The 27,787-nt window shown below is 36.3% G+C and overlaps 1 protein-coding gene and 1 long non-coding RNA gene across 3 annotated transcripts in view; one reads left to right on the top strand and one right to left on the bottom strand.

Moving 5' to 3' along the window:
- LOC412855 (Down syndrome cell adhesion molecule-like protein Dscam2) overlaps positions 1-27,787 on the bottom strand; it is a 213,777-nt gene that overhangs the window by 107,264 nt on the left and 78,726 nt on the right. The gene's annotated exons all lie outside the window — the stretch shown is intronic.
- Positions 605-20,309, top strand: LOC100576644. Its single transcript, XR_409813.3, has 2 exons — positions 605-1,185; positions 19,755-20,309. It is a non-coding gene; the product is annotated as an uncharacterized LOC100576644 (long non-coding RNA).

The raw sequence follows: 27,787 nt of genomic DNA, 5'->3' as shown, positions 1-27,787 counted from the left end.
ATATATAGTTTTCATTGTTGAATTAATTGAACGCAAATTTTCACGATACGCAAATAATAAATAATACGTATATATTTTACACGAGCCAAATTTGAGGATAAACAACGTTTAAAAAGATTGGGGAAATATTTGTAGTATTTTTCCGCGCAGATCGATAACACGCACGCTTGAAAAAAGAAAACAAACGAAACGGTGAAAAATAAAATTGTTAATACATTCGACAAATATATATGTATTACGTATTCGTTGAACGAAAGATATTTCCTTTTACATCTTTCTAATCAAAATTCTTGCCGATATTTCTTTGATTCTTCGATCAAAAGAGTGTAAAAATTTCTCTAAGTATCCAATTATATTATAATAACAACGTGGATATGTATTATATATAAAATTTTATCGCCCAAGATCTCGTTTTTGAGAAAATCAAGTATAATTTTTAAATAAAATTAATTCGACGCTTTCTACTTACTTTCACGTTCAACGTTTTATCGATAATTCAATCTTATTTCACTTATTCAAACTTGATCTTTTCAGAAACCAAATCTCGCGTGTGAAAAAAATTTCACCCTATCTCTCTTTTCTCGCAAACAAAAACTCACCAAATTTCGTCAAACCTCCACTTCCATATCCTTAATCGCCACTTTTTTACGCACTTTCAACAAAGTAAATACGATAAACTTCCTTCTCCATCCATCCGTCCATCCGTCCATCCGTCCATCCACGAAAGATACGCGAAACGCGCGCGAGTTCCATCTTTTTTAATTTTTTAAACCGTTAAAAAACACGCTTGCTTATTCGAATTAAATAATCGAAAATTTCCCGATACGAACGACTCGCCACGCCCGAACACGATCAACTGAAAAGAAAGTGCGTAGAAGGGCACGGTCGTCGAGCGAAACTTGCCTAAATGTAAACACAATAAGCCTCGGGTGGGGCGACACGAGTCACGTAACGGCGACGTAAACACAAGCTGTAACGCCGCCGGCGACCCATTATGAAATCCAATAACGCGAGTTAAGACGCAGTTACGGGACGAACAACAAACGAAACGGTCCTCGTACCGTTTACCGAGTAATCGCGGATAAGCTCGATGATCGAATCGACTCGACGTTAATAGACTGGGAGGAGGAGAAGATCGGAGGGGGTGGAGATTACACGTGGGTGGAAGTTTCAGGGATTTTTAAGGTAAGAAAATTTCAATGTGTTTTCGTAATTTCAATGGTTTTTGTAATTTTGGGAGGGGAAGAAAGAAGGGATATTCGAGCGTGAAATTTTTATCGTGTAACGAGAACTTTTAAAATAGGAATTTTTTTACGAGGAGAGACGATATTTTTCGGGGAAGAAGGGATATTTGATCGCGAGGAGGAGTAATTGAATTGAAATTTTGTAATAATGAAAACTTTTAAAAATAAGAATGTTTTTTGCTTGAGAGAAATTTTGAATTTTTTGAACATCGTAATTTTTAATCGAGGAAAAATGTTTAATTGCGGAACATTTATAATAATTTTTAAGAGAAATTTTTAATTTTTGTAATTAGTTCTTCTCTTGCAAAAGGAGATATATAATTGTGTAGGAAGGGTGGAAATTTTGTAATAATGAATTTTCTACGTTATAATTTTAAACTAATTTTTAAATTTATTAAGAGCACAAATTTTTTAACGATAAAAATTCTTAAAATTTTATATATAATATCCTTTCTGAGATAAATTTTGCAACTTTTTTGCAATTAATTCTTCGAAATCTCGTATGGGTTGGAAAAAAGTTAACAAAGAATCGTGTCTCATCACAATTCTTAAATCCTTTCTTTCCTTTCTCTCGTGCGCGAACCGATCCTTTAATCTTCAAATTCCACGTGCATCCAAGTCAAAAGTTCTCGAAGTTTACAACGTTTTCTCTTCTTTATCTGGTCTAAAAAACTCTCATGACGAGTTCACGACGAGACTGACAACCGTAATCGTTCCCATTGATAAAGCTCTTTGTTCAATTTAGATAAAATTTAACCACGAGTTTATTATCCCTTAACATCTTGAACGTAACAAAAGTTGCTTCCTTCAGCTTTCGTTGCAGAATTCAATCGATCTTGCAATAAACCTCGAATATTTTCAAAGAAATTTTTCCAAACTATGCCTAGTCCAAATAACAATTTCTTCGTTATTCAAAAAGCAAAATCTTTTCAAGATTTTTCAAGATCAAAATTCAAAAATATTCCAACATTCCCAATATATACAAACTCAGAAATAAAAAAGAAAAATCCATTACATTCTCGGCTTTAACGAGAATTAAATAACAACGAAGCTGAAGAAGCAGGGTTCTCGCGTTAACCACAGAATCCAATTGGCGTCGAAATTTCTAATGTTTATGATAGGACAGGGAAACAGAAATCGAGTGAAACGGCTAGTTACAGGTCGAAACGGAGGAGACAAAGGGAGAAGAAAGGGGAGGTAGCTGGAAAAGAGGAAACTGGAGGAGCTCGTTAAAGTGGTCGTCGAAGCGACACCACCCGTTCCTCTCTTCACCGTTGTCGTCTGTCACGATGCGCGGAATCGATGGTCGGTAAATTGGAAAGAGGCGACGATGAAAAAGAGGGGAAAAAGAAGAGGGAAGAAAAAAAGAATCTCGATCTGGCGCACTCGTGGCATCTGATAAGGCAAGGCTATTCAATTAGTGTCTCGTGAACCGTGTCGATCGATGAAACGCCGTTATAAATACTGTGTGGAACGACATAAAAGAGGAGGAGGAGGAGGAGGAGGAAAATGGAAAATGGTCAGAGAGATGTGTATCGAAGGGGTGAATGGTGAAAGAAAGAGAGAGAGAGAGAGATTTTTGAGGAAACGCGATGATTGAAAAGAGGGATTTTGGAAAATGACTTTTCCACGCGGAGTGGATGAGGATCAACGAGGGATTTCTCTCACGAAGGCGGAACAGGATGTTGGCAAGAGATAAAAATATTTGCGTGTTATTCCGTGTGTATCGAGGAAAATTTCACCAGTTTGAAAATTTGATCAGTGATTTAATAGCCATTTTTTCAATTCGAATTATTTTCGAAAAGTTTAATCGAAATATCGTAAAACAAAATTGTAAGCATTTTAAGAAAATTCGACGCTTACACTTTGCTTTAACAATTTGAGAAGCATCGAAGAATTCTGCTTAAAAAAAAATACCTTAAAAACAAACGATTTATTTCAACGATTAAACGAGTAACTGATGATCAAGATAATCTTTACATTCTATCCTGAATTATTTATTAAAACGAAATTCTAAATACAAATGTTATTTATTAGAATTCTGCTTAACAAGAAATGCAACCAGGCTTAAAAAACAAACGATTTATTTTAACGATTAAATGAATAACTGATGATCAAGATAATCTTTACATTCTATCCTGAATTATTTATCAAAACGAAATTCTAAATACAAATGTTATTTATTAGAATTCTGCTTGATAAGAAATGCAACTAATCTTAAAAAACAAACGATTTATTTCAACGATTAAACGATTAATTGATGATCAAGATAATCCTTATGTTCTATCCTGAATTATTTATCAAAACGAAATTCTAAATACAAGTATTATTTATTAGAATTCTGCTTAACAAGAAATGCAACCAGGCTTAAAAAACAAACGATTTATTAAACGACTAAACGAGTAACTGATGATCAAGATAATCCTTATGTTCTATCCTGAATTATTTATCAAAACGAAATTCTAAATACAAATGTTATTTATTAGAATTCTGCTTAACAAGAAATGCAACCAGGCTTAAAAAACAAACGATTTATTAAATGACTAAACGAATAACTGATGATCAAGATAATCTTTTCATTCTATTGAATTATTTATCAAAATAAAATTCTAAATATAAATGTTATTTATTGGAATTCTGCTTAACCTCTGCTTAACAAGAAATCCAGCCTTAAAAAACAAACGATTTATTTCAACGATTAAACTGATGATCAAGATAATCCTTACGTTCTATCCTGAATTATTTATCAAAATAAAATTCTAAATGTTATCGAGGTTATAGAATGGTAATATCTCGTGAAAACGTAATAAATGGCGGATATAAGAGCGCGAACACCCGGCCAATCTCCGCTTCCTTCTCTCCATTTCCATCCCCTTCTCGCCTAATGAATCCTTCTCCCCGACCCACCACCCTCGCTTCCCACCGCAAAATGCAGAATTTATCTTCTTGGACGGTTCATCTTCGATTCCGTCATAGGAATTGGACACTTGGAAGGGACTTGGAGAGGCTGCTTAACGAGTAGCCCGACCCCTCCAAACGTGCAAATGTCCCTCTCCCTCCCAGAGGCGCTTGGGCCAACTTCCTGACCGTGGAAAAATCGCCAGGAGGGAAGCTGGATCTTTGGAACCCATCGAAGGATCTCTGCTCGAATGGTAAAAGGAATTAATCAGAGGTTCGTGAAATCGTGGACGAGAAGAGGATATAAGGGATGGGATTCCCTGGATTTCTGGTTTTTTTTTTAATAGTACCTTTAAATGGCATTTTAAAGAGGGTATTGATGACAATAGTGATGAAGAAGTGATGAAATTATGAAAGAGGTTGATGTTAAATTGAGATCGTTGCGGAATATTTTAGGGGTTGGATTCCGTGAATTTGTGTTTTCAATAGTACTTTTAAAGGTTTTAAAGGAATGGTTTTAAAATTGATGGAACAGTAGTGGACGTTTGGTTATATTTTTTTACAAGTATCGTTTAATATTCTATTTGACGAATAATTAATACCCGAGGAGATTTGATATTCGGTTTAAAATTAAAGAGGATCCGTTATTTTGATATTATTTTGATACTCGGGGCAAGAAAATGGATGGTCGAAATTGTTGATCCAAGTGGTAGTAAAGTGAAGAGAAAGTTGCGTTACGAGTTGATGGAGGAAGCGTACTATTACGATAATGTAGAACTGAAATGCAAAATCCTTGCTCCTGCTTGTCCTGCTCCTCGATTCGACTATCCAACTTCAACCAAGTTTGCCTTGTCTGACTCGGGTGACTGGATTATTCCACTGAAAACCGGATTAATTCGTTTTCCTTGTAAGCGGCTGTCGCTTCGCTTTTATCAAAAAATCTATTATTAAAGGATTCCCAAGTGGGGAAGGGAAGCAAGTTTTAAAACGATTCGAAATTTCCCCCCCGTTCGACTCTTAATCAATGGAGAATCAAGAAATAATTACAATTTGGACGAAAAGAGAAGAAAAGAAAAAGAAAACATTCTAGAGAATTTAAAAAATTTAACACTGGAATGGAGAAAGAAAGAAAATCGCATAGAAATCGATCCACGAAAAATTAAAAAATTAAAAAAGAAAGAAAGAAGGGAAAAGAAACCGTAGAAAAAAAAAATTAGAATTTCCATGGAACAACGATTTGGACGGCGCGGGCTGTCGATCGATCCGATGGGACGGTTTCCTGGAGAAATCTCTCCGGCTAGAGAGATATATATATATATAGAGAGAAGGGTAAGTTGGGCGGAAATTGAATGGCTGAGGGGTAAGACAAGGACGGGCAAGAGTTATGCATTATGATTCGCCGTTCACAGTCCCCTTCTCGCCCTCCACCGCCAACCTAATAACATCACTTGTTGCACGGGACCCCGTGACCCCTCCTCCGTCCAAACCTCGAGTCGAGCGCAAAACTATCGCGCCCCTCTCGCCCCCGCACGCGAGGAATGTCCCGTCTGAAGGATGGAGCGGCCGGCCGCCCCGTCTTATGAATTTCATTTATCTCGGACGAGCATCTCTTGCGCGTGGACGCGACCACGAACAGTTCCTTCTCGAGAGTTTTATGATGGATCTGCCGGCGATGGCCGACCACTTGTGCGCGGATTGTTTCAGGATTTTGTGGGATTCCGGTGATTTGTTCGATCGAAGGAGAGAAAGGGAGGATAGAGAAATTTGTATAAAGGGATTCTGGCGATGTTTGATTTGGGATCTTTGAGGATGTTGATGAATTGTTTTATTTTTTGTAGAGAGAGAGTGTGATGAGTGTGAAGGGGATAATTGGATTTTGAGATGTTTTATGCTGGATGTATTCTTTTTTTGGTTATAGATTTAATTGGATGTATAATTTGAGATGTATAAGTTGATTGGATGAGAGGAGATATTGATTATTTTTAATATATTTTTTTGGAAGGTGTTGAAACTTATATAGAAATGTTATTTTTGATACATTTATTTTTAACAAGTAATTTCCTTTGTCCAAGAACAATCTATGAAATCTATTGATTTGTAAAATTTACAATTTTTAAATTAATAATACTCGAAATTGTATCAATGTATTTTTTTGGTGATTTATGAATATCTTTTTGGTATTGAAACAAATTATGCAGAAATGTTATTTTCGATTTTTAACAACCAGCGATATCTCCCTCGTCCAAGGACAACCTATTCAACTATTCAATCTATCAAATCAGCGAGATCAAATACTCGAAATCGTATCAATTTGCATGGCCCATTACGCGTTAAAAATTCAAAATTCCTCTGTTCTTCCACTACTCTCTTCTTTCTCTACTCTGGAAACGATAAAAATCTGCTTTGCGATTCAAAATCGGGGAAGGAAGAGGATCGTTAGATTTGTTGTTTCATCGCGTGATACGATAGTTCGGCGAGAGCCCTCCTCCGTTTGATTGCGCGGCTTCTACTCGTTGTAAATCTCATAAATCTTTCATCAAAGCGATCGAAACGACGCGTCTGAGAGCGGTTCTTCCGTTAACGACCGAGCGTGTCAGCTTGATATTTCGGCGAGCGAGCGGCCCTGCTGGTGATATACGAGGACCGCAGGGAATCATCGCTGAAATTCAGAGGTTGAAATCGCTAACGACGGTCAGAAACGACACCGGCCATGAATCAACGTTCGTCCAATTCTAGCCGAGATAGATATGTTTTTCATTCCTTTCACGCGTGGAAAAATAATTCTCAAGATTGGAACGTTCTCAAGATTGTACTACACGAGATTCTAGAATAGAATATCCTTCTGGATATTCTTTGAATATTCCATTTCGAGCAGCATTAACAGGATTAAAAGTTTTCCAAAAGTCTATCAGATTCTATCAGATTCTATCTATTTTTAAGAGCAGATCTCAGAGATTTGAAAGGAGATACAGGTTTTAGAGATGTTGATTTGAACATTCTATTTCGAATAGTAACGATTCTAGAAGAAAAATTGAAAGTTGAAATAGTCCTTTCATTATTCTACTCGGTTTGTAAAATATTTTTAGAAACGTCTCAGAAGTGTGAAGGTTCAACGTTTGTTGAATATTTTATTACAAGAGGATTTTAGAAATTCTGTACATTCTTTGAATATTCTATTCGACTAATAGATTCTTAGAAGTCTGAAGATTAAATATTCTTCGAGCGATTTAGAAATTCGTCAGAAAGTTTAATAATCTTTTATCATTTTGCTTGAATAATAGATTTTTAAGACTTCGATTTAACGTGAAGATTTGGAAGAAAGATTTCTTTAACTTCTCTCTGATCTTATGACTCCCTTGATATACATCTATTGAAAGAATAGACAATAACAATTGTTAAAAAATTCGTACAAGTGTATCAAGGGAATGAATTTTGCAATAATAAATCATAAGATTCATAAGATCAGAAGTTAAAGAAATCTTTCTTCCAAATCTTCACGTTAAATTGAGGTCTTAAAATCTATTAATTTCAAGTGAAACGTTATTGAAATAATGCTGGTGCAAATTCATAGATAATTAAAAAAGAGAGTATAACGTTGATAAAAACAATATACATCTATTGAAAGAATAGTTAATTGTTAAAAAATTCGTACAAGTGTGTGTTTAATTTCAAATAAAACGATATTGAAATAATGCTGGTGCAAATTCATAGATAATTAAAAAAAAAAGGATAACATTGATAAAAATAATCGAGGATTAATTGAGAGTAATAAATAGTGAAACAGATCAATGAAAGATGTCTAAGATCCTGACGCGAAGAAGAGGTTCTCTTTAAATGGCCAAATTGGCAATACGCCACCGTTTAACCATAGATTTGCGACACGGTTATTGCCATTCGATGCACAGACGTCAGATTCCACGGAAACAATCTCCGTTGCATCGAAGGATCAACTTCGAATGATATTAAATCTCCTTAACAAAATTTTAAACGATCGAATTATCGAATAGTGGAAAAATTTTCCTCTAGATATCCCCTAGATAGCATTTCAATAAACGCATCGCGCGAATCGAAAATATTACAAAATATTTCTCGATCGACGCGCGATGAAAACTCGTGGAAGCAAAAAAAAAAACAACTCGATCAAACATTTTCTTTCTCCGCGGTCAATTCGAAATCAATGCAAGCCCGATAAACGGTGGCCGCGTTAATCGGTGGCTCGGCGATTTTTCGTCGTCGGCCGTAAATTGAAAATTCGCCGGCTCTTTAACGAACGGGAACGTTGTCCCCGATTACCAGATACCAGGAAACGAATGTCTGACCGAATGGGAATAATCGAGTTCCCTCCCTCTCAGTCGCCGCACACGAGCGAGCACGCGGCTGGTAATGGCTGCATTCGCACGCAAAATTAAAAGTGCCGGGACAACTGAACTATGCGCTGTGAACGTTTTCATCCTCGGCGATGCATATATATATATATATATATATATACACAAAAATTCTTTTCCCCCGCGAAATTTGAACGAATAATATCGCTCGAATAACATTTGTCGCGACGTTATATTTCCGGAGAAACAAGAACCGAAAGTATTTCAATAATTGCGAATTTTATAAAGTTTACTCGAAAAATAAAACCGACGTTTTTAAATCATTTTTATTAGGAGATAAGATCGCTCGAAATATAAATTATAATATCAAGTTAACGTTTCCTCGTTCCTTTAATTTCTCTTCTGGGGGAGAAATTAAATTAAAAATAACACAAGTTATTAATTAATATACTTTTCGAAAGCGCTGCTACTTTTTCAAAGTAAACTCGTCGAGAATCCTCGATTTCCTTGATTTATTCCAACCTTTCGTACCAACATATCTCCTCCTTCTCCTCTTTCCCTGTATCGATTAGATCGAATACGTATCGACGAATTCCTGACTTTTCGTCCCGCCGAGACGAAAAGCTTTGTCAACGACGTAATTCAAATATAACTTTGTACGTATACTATATAATGCAAAAGCGGTATCGAGTTGGTCGCGTCGAACCTCGATGGCACTCGAGTCAGGGGGGGGCTTATTTCGCCTCTGTCTCGACGCTTCCACGAGATATCGATTCATATCCATCGAATCGAGAAGGGAATCGTATTGAATTCGTGTTGTAATTAACATAACGTAAGGAGAATGGGAAATTTTACGTATGCAAACGTAAGCTGTTGTGGAATGTAATCGGGGGAATCCAAGAATATTTCTGTATTTAAATAGCTCGGTTAACTCGATACTTGAATTTCTCATGTTCTAATGATTTTTATACGCTTTGTGGTACGCGAATTTTATTAAAATAAATTTATCGGGAAATTTTGTGTACGTTGGAATGCGATCGAGAATCCAAGAATATTTCTGCATTTAAAGCAGTTAATTTGTGATTCGTATAAATTTTAATGTTCTAATCATTTTTCTACGTTTATATATTAAATATGTTGGAATATAATCCAAGAAATATTTCTGTATTTAAATAGCTCGGCAGTTAACTCGCGATTGATACAAATTTTTCTCATGTTCTAATTTTTATACGCGAATATCGAAGCGAAATTTAATGGAAAATTTTCGAGAGAATAAACAAGAAGCGACATTGTCTTCGTACATTGATCTTCGTTAAAGATTACTCGAATTATTGAATAATTTGTTCCCTCGAGCAAAGCAAAATCTACGCTGTTCTCTTATCTCCTCTCAATTTCATTCAATTGTGAGGGAGAAGCGGGAAAATACGAGCGGAAATAGGGTTTAATAGGGTGTGTAGCGAAACGTGGGAAACTTCTTAAAGCTAATTCCTCGAGTCGTTGAATTATCGCGACGGATTTCCAGACTGAGAAATGGCTGGCTTCGTTTCCTTACCGCCACTGGTTGGCCATTCGTTTTCGCGCTGTCACCCCCTCTCCCCCTTTCACGAATTGCGGTTGCTTTTATTAGAAACTCGTCACTGGCGATACATCCGTTTCGAAAAATAATGGCGATTCTAAAAAATAAACCGACATTCGCGTATTTCGAATAATTGTTGGATCAACGTTTTTTCTTTCTTTTTTTTCACTATTTTCGTCCCAATCAGGTTATCGAAATTATTTCAAAGGGGAGGATTATTAAAAAGGAGCGTGATGCGTGTACGCTCGATTGTCGCCATTGCATCCATCCGGCTAAAAATATCGAGATATCGCCGATTGAATTTCCGCTTGTAAGAACGTAAGATTAAATTAAACGTCCTCTGTTGTTAAATCGTATCAAATTGTTTATTCGAAAGAGGCGAGCTTTGAGCGGGCAGCTTTTTGTGCTTCTATACCATGCAGATTAAATCTAGACAATTGTAATACAATAATTCGTAGATGCATTCCTTTATAATTCTCCCCTGTCTCGCTTGATTTATTTCCTGCTTTTTCTTTTTTTTTTTTTTTTTAATCATCGACTATACAAAAATACTTCGCGCGAGAAACATATTTCCCCTCTCTTTCTTTCTTTCTTTGTGTTTACGAAAGCGAGAATTTTCTTTCTCGCTTTCGCGCACTCATTTCTATTCTTTCTTTTTTTTTTTATCATTTCTTTCTATTATTCGTTATAGAAGAATTTGATTCGAGCATGAATTTAACAAATATTTAAAAAATGGTCAGGAAGATCATCTTTTATTCGCACTGTCGCGATCATTTTTTTTTATCATAGGGTTTAAAAGGTATGGGGAATTGAATTAATATAAAAGAAAACAAAAATTTGAAATTGAGAAAATTAAAATCGTTCTGCGAAAGATCTCTGACCGTGTGTAATGAAAAGAAAATAGCCACGAGATAGAGAGAGAAGAAGCGAGGGAAATAAGGAGCATAGAACGACGATGAAATGTATCAAGAGTGAAAAAATTTTGCGTGTTATTGCGAGGCGCTTCGTCTTCGCTATGACGAAAAGTGATATGCATACGTGATACACATATGATTCAAAAAATAAAAACTTGTGATACAATTACACAATATTATTAAAATATGAAAAAAATTAACATTAATGACTACTTTTACGTTCGTTTAAAATGTTTTAATCTCGAGATTTTTCCAAAACTAAGACGAGGAAATATTAAAATTATAACATTTAAAAAAAGAAAAATGATTTCGATTTTTATAGAATTTATAAAAAATTTACGCGTTACTTTCTAATTATTATTTTTTTTTTTTTTTTTACTGGCAATATTTGCCAATCCATTCCCCATTCCAATAATATTCTTTCAATCTCCTCGAACGTTTCAACGGAAACATTTTCCATCAACTCCATCACAATGACTTTTAATCAAAAACCATCTTCGTGCAGTTAAAAAAATCATCCAATCATCCTCCGATCCAAATACCTTTCGACCTTTCGCCATTTTTTCCCCCCCAATTCTATATATAAAACGATCGCAAGATTGCCGGTATATGAAAAACATTTATTACAACGCGGCACGACCGAAGGCACGCCGTCAATAGATCAAAGAAATCCTTCAATTCTCTTTGTCCACCGTGTTTCGCTCTTTCCTTTTTTTCCATTTTATTTCGTTATCGATGCAAAAGAAATCGCATAAACAACAGCCTGAGGAGGCTTTTGTTTTACCCTCGAAGTGTTTTTCCCCCGTGATGGAAACACGCAGACGGATCGTTAATTTCTACGAGGAGGCGTGTTTTTTAAACGCTCGATAACACGTTCACACTGTTTGTCGTTTCGTTGTGTTCTTTTATGTATACACGAATGAAGATATGTATATATATATGTATATATATATATATATTGGCGAATCGTACGAAGCAATTTATATCGAAATGGATTTCATCCCTCCCACGAATCTCCTTTCGATTCTTATTAAATCTCTTTCAAGTCTCGACGATAATACAATTTCCATGAAACATCCGTGAATCATCATTCTTTGCTACGTTTCTTCTTTGCACTTGTATAAAAATATAAGCGTGGTTTCTTTGAAATGAGAGTGATGATGGATCGAGGAAAGCAATTGCTGATTCTAAAAAATTTCTATCGTATGTTTTAACGATTTCTTTCTGAATCTCAATTATTTTAATTATTCTCTTGCGTCGAGAGAAAGAAAAGTGTTATTGGAAAAAATCTTAAACGTCATCGAGATACATTATACCTAATATTTTATCTGTAAATCTTAAGCAAGCCCCTTAACAACCCCGAAGGAAAAGCATCCAGTACAGCGATTCGTAACAACCATCCCTTACAAATTTCTAACAACTCCCTAAACTAACTTTTCAAGGAGAAAGGAACAAGAAATAGCTTGATGCACGATTACCAAACAACTATGCACGTTAATCTTATCTTCCTTCGTGAAAAGAATTCTTCTTCATCGTCCATCAATTCTCAAAAATCTCAAACATTATTCATACTTGATCATTTCTCACGATCTTCAAATTGGTAACAACTTTCTAAATTATCTTTTCAAAGAGAAATGAACAAGAAAATTCTAGTGCATTTCATACTGAAATCAAGTACTCATGAAAAGAATTCTTTCTTTCAATATCAATTCTTAAAAATTCCAAATATCATGCATACCTACAATCATTCTTCACAATCTACATTCCTAACAACTTTTTAAATTATTTTTAAAAAAAAAATGAACAAGAAACTCAAAATTCTCAAACACCTATCCCTATAATCGTTCCTCGCGATCTACAAATCCCTAAAAAATTATCTTTCCAAAGAAAAATAAACAAGAAACTTTCTAATGCATTTGACACTGAAATTAAGTATAACACCAATTTTCCAATTCTTAAACACCACCTATCCCTATAATCGATCCTCGCGATCTATAAATCCCTAATTGCCAAAAATTATCTTTCCAAAGAGAAATAAACAAAAAACTCAAAATTCTAATGCATTTGATACTGAAATTAAGTATAACACCAATTTTCCAATTCTCAAACACCACCTATAATCATTCCTTGCGATCTACAAATCCCTAATTGTCAAAAAATTATCTTTCCAAAGAGAAATAAACAAAAAATCCAATTTGATACCAAAACCAAATATTCTTAATACTTAATAATTCTCACACGAAAAGAATCCTTCGTCCATCAATTTTCCAATTCTCGAAAAAACACCTCCAATAGTTCCTCGCGATCTACAAATCCCTAATTGACAAAAATTATCTTTCCAAGAGAATAAACAAGAAATTCAATTTGATACCAAAACTAAATATACACATTCCCTTAATAATTCTCACACGAAAAAAATCCTTCGTCCATCAATTTTCCAATTCTCAAAAAAACACCACGCATAGTTCCAATCATTCCTTGCGATCTACAAATCCCTAATTGCCAAAAATTATCTTTCCAAAGAGAAATAAACAAGAAATCCAACGCACTTGATCCCGAAACCAAATATTCCCTTAATAATTCTCACATGAAAAGAATCCTTTTTCGAAGAAACACCACGCATACTTTTAATCATTCCTCGCGATCTACGGATCCCCAACAATTCCATAACGACTTGCCGGACCACCTTTCCGAAGAAAACAACCCCGATCGTTCAATCGTACAACGGAGCCAATCACGAGAAACGTTCCATGCTCTCGTTACTTGGAGAATCCTTCGTTATCGTCCTAATTTTCGGCCAAAAACCCACCCTTTCCCCTATCTTGAGGAGGGGGGAGGCGATCCCTTATTCTCCGCACGCTTAACCCTTCCGTTCGATCGATCGGCGCCGGGGGAGCGGAGGTAAAAATGAGATAAAAGGAAGAGAGGGAGAGCAGGGAATAGAGATGGCGAAATGGATGGGGTTTTGGGAGGTAGACAGGTGGAGGAAGAGGCGACAGGCGGGTTTGGAAGGACTCGGAGAGGGGGAAGGAGAGGAAGAAAGGTGGATGTGCTGTCGGTCTGAAAGGATAGATTGTTAAGCCACGGGTGAATGGGGGAACGTCTCCTTTTTACCTCTCTCGTTCGCCCTTTTCTTTCCTCTCGTCTCGAAGGAGCCGACTTTTCGATTTTCTACGTCGTCGCGAAGAAAGGATATTGTTCGACTCGGGTGCACGAGCAGGGAGGGGGGAGGGGGACAAGGCAGGCTTGGTTTCCAAGGAGGGAGGAAGGGAAGGGAGCCGATGCCGGAGCATCGAGGCCTCCGCCACGAGGATTTTTCATCAGCCCTCGCTCAGCCAAAGTGCTGATTAGCGGGAAACCGAGCGCCGATGAAATTGTTTCCTGCTTCGAGCTTCCTTCCTTGCGATTCCTTGGAAATCCCGCGGAGGGAGGGATCCTTGGTGGGAGGGGAGGGAGAGAAAAAATGAATAGAGCCTCTTCTTATTGAACCTTAGTGGGAGGGGATTGTTGGATGAAATGACTTTTTTCTTTTTTTTTTTTCCGTTTAATTTCGTCAAAAATGAATCTGAAGCGTCTGGCAATGCGTTGACGATTAATTAATTATTCGTTTAAGTGAGTACAAATAATCGTATTTATAAATTTTAATTTTAGCTTCTGATGGAACGTTTTATTTCCACATCCGTTCCAACTGTTTTGTTATTGCAGAGATCGATCCTTTCGCGGAGTAATGTTTTTAATAGAGAAGAGAAATCAATGAGAGGAGGAAAGTAAGGTGATTTATCTTCGTCTCTCAATCGTCGATCAATCCGGGCAAGTTCCCGGTCGGATCGAGGGTACAAGACATTCCACTATCATGAATTGAACGCTAAACGCTGCAACGTTCAAACATCGATCCAAGGCGAAAAACTTAGATAAAGAACAACTCGATAGATACATTCAGGGATGAGAGACTTAACCTCAATCATACCTCGATCAAAAATCTTTCCAAGACAATCAAGAGAATCTTTCTCTCCGTTCTTAATTCCAAAATTATTAATTCATCCATCAATTTTCAAATTTCGAATCACACGAATTCGTAATATAATTCGAGCAACACCAATCGGATGGAATCTCTGTCCACTGCTGTCCACGCTTAATCCACACTGACTTTATCGTCGAAGAATAAAAGCGCAAAGGCGATAACAAAGCGGGAGAAGCGCGAAAGGTGAAGAAATAAGAGGAGAGACGAGGCTCCCGTTTTAATTTCCGGTTGGATAAATTTCCCGACGCGGGGAAAACCCGACTCCAGACACGCAGAAAGGGTGGAGGGAGGGGGAGTAGCGAAAGGTAAACCCCTTCTCCTCGTAGGAACGGAATCTTTTATGCGGTCGGAATGCAATCAGGTTGTATTGCACGGTGAAATATCGCCAGGAGCCACGCTTTCGATCGTGTTTGCGTATCCCCCGCGACTCTCGATTCTATTTTCCAGCGAAATTATTAGCGTGGAAAGGAGAGAGCGGGATTGGAGAAGGGGAGGGGGAGGCGCGCAGGACGTTTGATCGTCGAGTATCGCGGATTGGAAGAATTGGAGTGGTGAATGGGGATCGAATGGTGTTTCGAGCTTTTTGATTAACACGTTCCAACCAGCTGGGACAAATTTATCTTTCTCCTACTGCGTTCCTTCTTTTTATTTATTTCTTTCTTTCTTTTACGTCATCGAATACCACTACGAGTCGTTCAAATGGTTTTATCATGCTGGGTAATTTTATTTTGATAGCAATTTTCTTTTTATTTTTATTTTTTTTCTTGAGATCGTTACAAGTGTTGTCGATAGTTGTTTACGAATTTTCGATAAAAATTTAAATGTACAAAGTGTATTGTAATCAAGAGAAATAAGTCTTCGTTTAAACTCCGTTTCTTCACTCGTGTTAATTAATAAATTTGATCCTCCATAAACACGAAGTTATTGCAATTATTATAATTATATTCAAATTTATTATTAGACTGCGGGCATTTATCCATTTATGGAATAATTTGGTACGAACGTAAATAATTAACAACACAAACATTCTGATATTCGAGGAAATATAAAACAGTAGGTTCTTTATTCGTGCTGGTAAAAAATTTGATTTTTCACTGACAAATTCTGAGTATCTTGAGAAAAGTATTGTAAAAAAAATTCGTATCGCGTCTCACACAATTTATTTCTCGTATATTTTAGCAAGGAAGGGGAGGAAAATTCGAAAATAAATGTAACGATAAGAAATGTATAAATATAAAAGGGGGCCCGAATCGTAATTTTAATTATTAAGAAACGCGTTTGGGGGAGGTGCGTAAATTTTTCTTCAATATCCGTGAATTCCAAAGAAAGGGGGGGAAGGAAGGAAAAAATGAATCCGTGGAAGGAATTTATGAAAACGGTGGGACGTAACAAAAATTAATCGCACGGTCCATGCGAGGGCACGCCGGCGAACAATAAACAATGTCAACCGGGTGTGAACGTGTTAAAAGTGCTTGGTACGGATTTTATAAACGCGGCTGGATATAGTGATCGTAAATTAGCGGTGTAAGCACTCTGGAGGAAAAATGTTTGGTGACAAATATAAATTGTTCGAGATTTTTTATCGCTCGATATTTTCTTTTTTCTTTTTTTTAATATTTAAACATTCGAAAAATTAAGTAACGATAATAAAGAAGAAACTCTTGATTAAGTCTTCGAGAAATATTATTCGATGGAATGCCTTTGAAAAAGAATGATTAATATTGCGTTTACACGGCGTAAAGTTGACGCTTGTTAATTTCTTCCACGTTGAGTATGTACTTTGCATTTTGAGCACTTTGATGTGATTATTTTTAAACGGTTAAGGGAGGAGGTTGACGCCGTTGGAAAACGATTTAAAATGGCGAAAAAAGAATTATATATCAAAGAGGATTTCTTTTAAGAAGGTTAAAGTCGAAGAGACTCGAAAAGAGGAGATTTATTCCGTGTATAATAAAAGATTCTTTTTCCTCTGTGACTGGTATATAAATCTACCTTCCATCTCAGGATCCCCCTTTTGTAAATTCGATAATAGCTACCTGTACAAATGCCATTACTTTCTATCAAACCTTCTTCACTTCGCTCCTCAAATTTATATCTAATGTATTTACCTTCTCATTTGCTCCGATTGAAATTGAAAACTTCCATTTTAAACTAATAATTCTGTCGCTTGGGAAATCGAATGTATAAATAACTAATTTAAAAACTGATAATCCCTTCCCGTTGAAAGAATTGGACTCGATCATCTGTTCCAATTCCTAATTTTATTATCCCACACGATTCTCGCGGGAAACTCTTCAACTTTCCCGATCATCCATCAAATAATCAACGCTCCGTTCAAACCACGATAAAATTCATCATCGGAGACAGAATCACTCCGTTATCCCAATCGAATCTCGAAATCTCTTCTTCTGAGAGAATATTTCTCAAAGTTAGCAACGATATTTCAGAATCGTGCCAAGCAGATTCAATTCAACACTAGGATAGAATGGTGTCATCTCGATTCTCCTCCACTCCATCGGTCGAGCATTTTATTACCGGTTTCACAGAACAAGGACGATTAACAACAGAGCCAACAGCGATAAGATAAGGCTGATTCCAACCTGTGTTTGAACGTGACAATTAGCGCAAGTTTATTCCGTGCTTAAACAGAAAGTTGGAGAGACGGATTTGAAGCGGAAATCCGGCGTTGATTTCGACCGACTCTGTTCATCCCAGGACTGATCGTCCCATTAACTCTGGAAGCTCGACGATAATGAAACACCTCTGCTAATAAAATCTGTCCCCACCCATTCATCCATCCGATGAATCGATGGATATCGGTTTGGATGATGGATACTTTAAGGAAAGATTTAAAATCGATTTTGATTTTTCGTATAGAAAGTAAAGAGGAATTAGAGGTTTTAGAATTTTTCTTCCAATTGGAACGCTCTATTCTTCGAGAACGCTCTATTTCGATCTCTTAATTCAATTTTTCATCGTCTACGATTGGGAATTAATTTTTCTTGATATAAAATTTAGAGAGATTCTGTCGATTAAATTATTGTATTTATTTTATAAACGTTCCGAGTGTAGAATAAAAATTTCCACGTAAATTGGAAAAGGATTTGGATTCTATTAATCGGCAAGTCGGAGAAATCGGCCCGAGTTTCGAGATAGATTTGCTCTCGATAGTTGGAGAGTTTAATTTTCTAACTCGTAGCCAGACACCGGGCAAAATGGAAAGTTTCCCGTAAGATATTGCCAACTCTCGTTAACTTGTGGATATTGTTAACATGATCGACGTTAAACTTATCTGTATTGTACAACTTGCTCTCGTAAACTGTTCAAAATTACAACTTCCTTGAATACTTACACATACGTACACACATATATATTCTCAAAAAAACCTGTTTCAACGTTTTTAAAAAATTGCAGTCATTATTTAACAATTCTTTGTAAATTTTCCTTTCTAGATCTAAAAAATTGAACAAAATAACACTTGTGGAAGAAAAATTGTCCAATTATAAACAATGAAAATATTTATCTTCGTGACGATTCCACTTCGAACAACATCAATTTCGGTCAAACGTCCACAATTCGAGATCCATCATTTCCGCGACGAACCGAGCTTTGATATTTCCAAGAACCCCGTTCATTTAATTCTTCCCGCGAACAAAAACGAAAGCAAAATGCAAAGCGTTTCGTTTAAATTACGCGCTATTATCCCCCCTCCTCCGTGTCTGGTTTCGATAACAAACGAACGCGTTCGAAGGAGAAACGGCGGGGGCTCAAAGGATCAACACGAAGTGATAATTAGCCGAACAAAAGGCGCGCACAATGCTCCCCCTCTCCCTTTCTCTCTCTCCTTCCCTCCACCATCCTGTTTCACGCCCCCGCGAAACTACAACACTTTCGCATTTCTCGACAACGAAACGACGGTTCGAGCAACGCGCGATTTCTGTATAATTAAGAGGCTCGTAATGGGTGTCGTTTTAATTGCGAAATTTTTGGCCCCGCCTTTCTTCCCCGTGGAACAATGGGGGAGGGAAACGAGTGCGTTTCGCGGAATTCGCTCGTCGTGAAAATGGTTTGAAAGAAAGAGAAAGAGAGAGAGAGACTTTTCAGAAGAATCTCTTCTTCATCTTTATCGATGACGATGTCTCTTGCTTTCCACTTCAATTCCTGTTTATTCTTTACGATGGCTCTTTAAGCCACATTCCTTTAAGAACGTTTTCCCCTTTCGTTGTGAATTAGGTTTTAATGACAATTTGTTTAATTTTTTTTGGATTCACGTAAATTTTCATGTGAATTCTGTTTCAGTAAAATTGTATACATAAAATGTAACGTAGAATAGAATAGAATATCTATTGAATTTATATCTCTTACTCATCTCAATTTGGAAAATGTAACATTTGACGAGTAATATTTTTTTTTGTTCTGATTTTTCTCTTTAAGCCACGTTCCTTTAAGAACGTCTTTTCCTTTCGTCATGAATTAGATTTTAATGACAATTTGTTTAATTTTTTTCGGATTCGCGTAAAGTTTCATGTGGATTCTATTTCAGCAAAATTGTATATATAAAATATAAAGTAGAGTAGAATAGAATTTGTATCTATTGAATTTATATCTCTTACTCGTCTCAATTTGGAAAATGTAACATTTGACACGAGTGATATTTTTTTTCTGAGAAAATTTTTCACAAATAAAATTGAAGGGGATTAAAAGAATTGAGAGAGATATAGAGCCAATAGATATTATTATGAACTTTGAACGAATCTGATCGTTGAATATCCGTAGGAACTGGCGAAGAAAAAAGGATTTCCGGGGGTAGAAATTGGAGTTGGAAATTCGGTTGGAAAATCTTATGGAGAGAAAACTGTGCAACAACAACAACGAAACGCGTTGTCACGGAGAAAAAGTTTAGGGAAGAGGGAGTGACGTGTCGGTGGAGAAGCATTGCTTGGACGATAATCGGCAAAGGGAGCGAGCGACACTTTGAAAGGAACTGCTGTTCGAGCCACGTGGCGCACCGATTTACGAGAGTGTTTGTCGTCGTCGTCGTCGTCGTCATCGTCGTGGCCACTTTGGCGAATAACGGTGAATCGCGAGCAACGTGCAAGGAGACGAGTGTTCTTCGCTTTGACGGCTTAACTTTCTGAATTCTGCGGGGATTCGCCGATCTCCTTTGTCGAGGTAAATCGACGTAACTTGCGAGCACGAAATGTCCTCCGTTTCTTTTTCTTTTTGCTCAGTGACGAAATGTAGGGGATAAAGAATGGAGAAGTGGAAGAACGTGTTTCGAAGGGGAAAATACGATTCGTAACTGAACAAATATATATTTTTGAAAATGGAGGAAGGATCTGCTTCCTTAATCGTGACATCCTTCTTTATTTATCATTTCACGCATCCAGATAATTTTTTTTTTTTTAAAGAATTAGAATTCACTTTAAGAATTAAGTTTTTAGGTTCATGGATCTGTCGATTCTTATTTCTCTTCTCGTTACAAATAAGCGGAGACCAACCAGAATGGGTAAAAGTATCGAAAAAAAGAGATCGTAACACCCTTCTTCGATTATTTTTTCTTTATACCAGATATTCATATACCAGAAATTTTTTTTTAAAGAATTGGAATGTATTTTAAGATTCATCTTACTTTCCTCACAAATACATGGATGTTATCTTGCATTAATAATTGCATAATTATTTCAAACTCGGAAGACAGATACTTCAAATTGAATACTTCGTGTAATTTGAAAAATAATGCAAAATTACTATCTTTCTACATATTTCATTCAACAATGTTCAAAAAATATTTTCTACACCAAATCACTTTCATTTCAGCCTCCACCTCGAAAAAAAAAGTCGCCTCAAAAGAAGGTAATCACACAACGGAAATCATCGAACGTGAAAGAAAGAAAGAAAAAAAAAAAAGGGCAAAGGGCGCGTTTCTCATTTTTATCCACCTCTGCCGAAAATTGCGTAATTCCGTTCCCGGACGATGGTTAACAAAAGGGTCTATCCTAATCATTGATTTTCACGGTTTCGCAGAAAGGCAGAAAATCGTTTGCGGTGAATCACATCTAAACACAACAATGGGAGGGAGCTATACGATCAACAATGGGGAGGGGAGCCGCATTGTTTCCTCCGTCATCATCCATCCACCACCTCCCCCCCGCAACCAACTCGCGATTCCATCATCAGAACTCTGGAAACTAAAACACAAAGGCCATTTCCAATCACCGATGCTATGCTACTCCGCGTCTTTCCCCGACCGATAATCCACCCCCTCCCCTTTCTCTCTCTCTCTCTTGCTCTTCTCTCTTTCCTTTCTCCTCCCTCTCCCTTCTCAGCTAATGCGAAACGCACAGCCTCGCACAATAATGTTCGATAATCTCCCCGAACGTCGAGGGTGAAAGTCGTTTCTTCGTTGTGCAAAGTCTAGGGGCGGGTCGATGACATCGAAATCATTGCACCCGATGAATGTATCCGATCGTGGATGGAAACGGTGGTTAAAATTGATTTATTAAATTGTATTGATAATTAATTAATTGAATTTATTGATTTTAGGTGAAATTTAGAATTGATCGATAACAATTATAAATTAATTCTTTTGTCATTAAAAAATTTAATAATAAATTAGAATTAGATATAAAACTTTTATAAGATAATTCTTAATTAGATATAAAAATTAGTTATAAAAAGGTAAGTGAATATGTTAAGTGATTAAATATAGGATTTATTAAAATTGAATAATATGGCGGCTTTTTATATCTGATTAGAAGATGCTTGTCGATTAAGGACCCAATTGAGTTTAAATTTATGTATTATTGTTTTAACTGGCTTTTATTTAAGTTAGAGATATCTTAGAGAATAATAATTCAAGTCAAAATGTAGTATATTCAAGATAAGCTTCGATAAATTTTATTTTAGAATTGTTTATTTTAATGTAAATATGAAAGGGTTTAAAAGTAGATTAAAGTAATTTCTTTAATTGAAGATAGTTTTAAAAAGTCAATTACAAATCAATTTCATTTAAAATTGAAGTAAGTCGTAACATAGTAAAAATATTGGAAAATGTTTGGTATATTTTAATTTTTGAAACATTTCTTTCATGGAAAGGCTCGATTATAGAGAAGGGAGAAGAAAAAAAGCAAAGTTTGTGATTTGTGAGATTCATTATCTCGATAAATTATTAATTCAATTTTACTTAAATAAAAAGTTGAATAAAAAACACCCTTTATATAAACAGAGTAATCGCGTGAGACCAATTTGTGCGAATTTCTATTCACGCATGTCTCTCATTGTTACGATATTTAAGATCGTCTATTTAACCGCACGTGGCTGAGAAAGAAGAAGGAGGAGAAAGAAAAGTATAGTTAAACAGCAATAACGCACAATTAGAATGGAACAATCGAACAATTCTCTCTGCCACGTTTCGTTGCTCGTTACCAATCGAAGAAACAGCTGGTCTAGCTATACGAATTTATTTTTCAAAATGAAAGAGGAGAGGATGTATACTTTACTGCTTCTTTTGAGATCGTAATATTCTCTTATTCGTTACCTCGTTTTATATACCAAGATAAATTTTATTCTCTTTTTAGAGCGCATTTCAAAAAATTAAGTTTTTACGCTCATCCGTCGATTCATCTTACTTTCCAAAGAGACAAATACGTGGCGGAGATCAATGGAGAATGGTCGAAAAAAATGTTTCTACCTTCCATAAAGCTGGCTCGAATATTTCAAAGAAAAGAAGAGGGGAAAAAAATACCGGTGTCCGTTTATCCGGATAATAAATAAACGTTATCGTCCGGGCGCAGAACGATTAAGCGGAAAAAGTCACGCGACACACGGCCATTTATACAGGATGCGCAACAACGGGACGGGCGTGCACAAGGTTTGGAAAAAGTTTAAGTTGCAAAAATTGTATAAAAATTGGGGGGAATTTAAATTGGGTTTTCGAGGGGTAATAATAATCGCGTGTCGTGCCAGCTTTTTTTACTCGAACGTATTTCAAGATTCGCCCGTATTTTTTGAATACTTTTACTCGTTCGTTTAATTCTATCGTTAAATTTGCTACAATTTTTCTATACACGCGCCCGTTTAAATGAAAAGCGAATATTTTCTTTGCGCGTTAAACGACGTACTCTTTTTTCTTTTCTTTTCGTCGAGTTTAATTGTAACGTAGTTTTAATTATGTTATAAAATACGAGTTTTTCGACTCTCTATATACGCGCCCCCAAGTGTCCAAAGGCGATTATTTTGAGAGATTTTATTCGCTTTAATTTGCTGAAACGATATCTGCGTTTTGGTTTCTCCCTCTTTGTGTTTTTCTCTTCGATGGTGAATTCTTTTTCAACATCGCAATTGGTAATTTTACGAAATTCGGTATAAACACGAAAATAACGAAAAATTATTGTATAAACGAAAGTTCCAAAAAAAAAAAGAAAAACGCGAGTAAATTTTTTCGATAGAAATACACCTCTCTCTCGTCAAATATTCTTATCTTTTTCTTCTTTTATAACTTTCTTCTTCGAAGATTCTTAAAATTAACATCGCGTAGCATTATATCATTTCCTCGTTTATCCACGAAGATTCACCTTTCCCAAACTCTCGAAATCTCATCCCGTTTAGAATTTAATCTCAAACTCTTCCTTTCACTTCGCCCGCTTCGACAAATGTGATAAAACCGTTCAATTTCCTTGGCACCTTCAGAATTTGAAAAGCTTCGACCCCTCTTCGATTCGATAAATACCCTTCGATTTCGTTCGTTCAAAAAAGCTCGAAACAACGAGGATAGAAATCCTCTTTCCAAAAAAATGATCTCGCGGTGGATTTATCGAAGGAAAAAAGAAAAGAAAGGAAAAAAGGTTCCGCTCCTCGACGGAAACCGGAAGCGCGCGGTTCCTCCGCGAGCCAAGTTATCGTGACAAAAAAAAATACGGCCAAAAATTTATGCGGCCACTCCGTTTCACAAAATTTCGAAAATGAATTTGAAATCCTGCTCCTGTTTTAAATTTAGGTGTGTTCGAACGGAAGCGCGACGATACGAAGGAAGTTGGGGGAGGGGTGGAAAATTTATGGCGGGGTGGTTGGAAATTCGGGGGTGCGGAGCGCGTGCAAAGAATTGTTTCGTTTCAACGAACGGCGGAAAATTTGGTTGAATTGCGAGCAATTGTGCTTCGCTTTCTGCGTTCACCCTGGGGAGGAGGGAGATAGAGGGGGGAGGATGGAAGCGGAAACGCATGGGGATACGGGTTTTGAAACGTGATGATAACGAAACGTTTCGAGGGGGGAGAGAGAAGGGGGAATGTAAGAGTGGAGTTTGTTTGGGCTATGGTTTCTCGCTTGTTGTTGGCGAATTTCTGCTGGAAACGCGTGATTTAGGGGACCGTGATAGCCGGGATTTCATGGTGAAAAGTTTGAATTTTAATCGCGAATAGATTAAATTGTATCTTCGTGTGTATGATTAATGCACGATTTGATGATGGAAATGTTTTTTGTTACTCGTTGTTCGTTGAATTCTTGGTGGAATTTGGAGGATGCTGTGATAGTGATATTTCGATGAAAAGTTTTAGATTCTAATTTTGGATAAGATTAAATTATGTATGTTTAGTGTTAAGAATGTTTTGGATTCAAGTTGTGATTGCGTGATCCTTTTGACGATTAATTAATAAATTCCTGGTGAAATGTTTAAAGTTTAATTGCAAAGAAGGTTGAATTATAATATTTTGTATGAATGTTTGTAGAATGACAATGTGGAAAATTGATATGGAAAATTTTAATTCAAATTTATCATCGATGAAACTAACTAAAGAAATTAACTCTCGATTAAAATTTGAACAAAGGAAAAAAGAAAAAGGAAGAAAGAAAGAAAGTATCTCTCTATTCTGTCACCTAAAAAATTATCTCGAGCGCCAGCATCGTTCCCCAGATATTAAATTTAAAAGCGATCTATCAGTGACAGGGATGATTTATCGAGCATCTCGACTCTCGTAGTCCTAATTCAATCAACCAACCCCTTTATTTACCCAAGAAACATTCCTAACATCGTTGAAATAAAACTCATCATCGCGCTCGACATAACAACGTAACGGCGCAAAATCACCGATCGTTACACTTCGCGGGAAAATTCCCTTCCATTAAATTCTCATTTACGCCCAGATTATCTCGTAACGCAAAAGAAAACTTTCTCTAATAATCCTTTAATAATCCACGAGGAACAAAGAACCTCGTGTTACGAAAGCAAACTTTAACTTCAAACGAAGAAAAAAAAAGAAAGAATTTCAAAACTATTCCATCCGCCAAAGATAATCAAAAAAAAAGAAAAAAGAAACGAAAACATCAACACCTGTACTCCCGATTCCAAAGCGACTCCATTCTCCTCGATCCATTTCTTACACCATACAAAATTCACATCCATTAAACTACACCCTGCGTATCGTCAAGGGAGGGGCGAACGGAGTCTTTCCAATCGCGTCGATAAAAATGTAGCCGATCATCGGGTGACCATTAACCATCGGTGTCCTCCATCCTCCCTGCGTGCTCATTTAAAATTCATGTTTCCATTACCAGTTTCGAGCGAAGCGAATGCTGGTCGAGAAAAAGAAAAAAAAAAAAGAGAGGAGAAAAAAGGAAGAGAGAAAGGCGAGACGGAAAAGGCAACCCCTCCTCCTCTTCCTCCTCCTCCTCCCTCTCGACAGAGCGAAACACGGAAACGAAGGAAGATGGCGACCCCCTCCCTCCCCCTCCCCCGTTGGATCGCATATTTCATCGAGTTCGTGGCCACTGAAATTTATGTCCACGGTGGTAACCCGTTTTATCAGTGGACGAGAAGAATCGCACGGATATTTTTATATGCTTTTTGCGAGGGGATGCATCCACCCCCGGCCTGGCGTCGTTAACGCAACGGGGTGTCTCGAACGAGAGGAGTGAATAAAATTGCGCCGCTTTTTTTTCTCCTTCTTCTTTCTTTCTTTTTTTTTTTTTTTAAATGGAATCGTCGCCGGGGGTGGATGTGCTCTCGCGATGCGATGATGACGGTTCGTTACGGAAATTGATCGAATTTGTTCGAGTTGACGCGGAATTTTTATCAGGAAAGCGAATAGGAAATAAGAGAAATTTGGGGGTTATATCGATAATTTGAAGTTTGAGATGGATTCGTAATGATTTTCGAGAAAACATCAATGATTAATGTGATTAAAATTGCGTTTGTTAGACGTTTAAGTAATTTTTGATTTTATTCGAAATGGCAATTTATTAAACCTCAACCTCTCTTTATTAAATATTTGGGAATATATATCGATAGTCGATATGAATATCGATCGTACGATTGAAATTTAATTTCGAACGAGTTTCGTTAAAGTTCTATTGAGAAACGAACTTACTTTCATGTAGATGTTATTTCTGTATTTGTAGATTTATACGGCATCGTTTTTACGGAAGAAGTAAAACGTGGTTCTGGGCAGACAATGCCTGGAGTATTATGGCATACGATAATTTATTTTAAAGAGATCTTGGGAGCAACGAAACGATGATCTTATTATGAAACATTTTCATAATTTCTTTTTACACTTGAAAGCAACGTGTGATTAAGAAAAATATATTATTTCTTCGAAAGAGTCGAAAGAAGCTAAAGATTAAAATGTTTGGCAAACGATATGAAAGTTTGAGCCTCGTCGTTTCCACCCCATCCTCGGTAAAATTAACAAACAAGAAAGGTTAACGAACTGCAAGTTCGATGGAATGATGGAAAGTCGAACGGTTAAGTGGGCGGCAAGTTGTATCTCTCGTGGGGAAGAAGAAACTAATCCCCGCTTTCATTGCGAAAGAATTATGGGGCGCGAAGAAGAGAGCAGGAGAATTCTCTCGAAAGATATTTTAAATTTTAAAGACCTTGTTTTAATCCCCCGTAATTTCGCCTCGTAAATTCAACGCCCCATTTCTCCAACTAATGAAGAATAAAGTGCCATCCTTTCTCCTTCATCTATCTCTTTCAGATTTATGAAACGACATCGGATCTAGCGAATTTCATCACCCGTCCAATTTCAATTCTAATTTAAATATTTCTTTTTTTTCTTCAGATTTTCGTGCAAAGAGATTTTATAATCGTATAATTGTCGATGTTGATCTAGAGCTCTTGTTTGTGAAACTCTACGAATGATGAAATATGATCCTGGTTTTTGTTTCGATTTTTTTTTTTTGGGGAGGGAGGATTTTTATATAGCTACGAGAACGTTCAAAGTTTCAAGAGTCGAAAAATATTGATATATTTTCAAAAAGCGTTTGTGAATCATTTTTCACTAACTTTGGATTAAACTTTGAACATTAACGGGTTGAAAAATTAATTAATTTTTTAAGTAGTAATTATATTTAAAATGCTCGATTAACATTTACTCGTTTACTTTTATGGTATAATCTCATTAATTATAATAATTTAAATAATAAATTATTCAAATAGATAATATTATCCTTAATTGTTAAAATTTTCCTCTGCCTTATACAAAATTCTTTCAAATCAATAATCAAAAGTTTTTATTCCACATCCTTTCTCAAAATCACCAATCATCTTTCCAATCACCATTTACAAAACTCATTTCCAACACTCCATTTCTAAAAAAAAATCATAATTCCCCCCTAATCAATCTTCCCAATAGATACAAATTCGAACAAAAACAACAGAATTATTCTAAATCATTCCTAAATTCCATCTACGACTTTTATATTACACAAAAATTACGAAACACCAAAAGAATCCTCCCAATATCTTTCCAAACCTTTCCAACACTCCTAAAAAAAAGAACTACAATTCCAACAGATCAATTTCTCCGAAT

The sequence above is a fragment of the Apis mellifera genome, linkage group LG3 (assembly GCF_003254395.2).
Source record: "Apis mellifera strain DH4 linkage group LG3, Amel_HAv3.1, whole genome shotgun sequence".
In the NCBI taxonomy this organism is placed as follows: Eukaryota; Metazoa; Arthropoda; class Insecta; order Hymenoptera; family Apidae; genus Apis; species Apis mellifera.
This window is presented reverse-complemented; position numbering and strand designations above follow the sequence as displayed.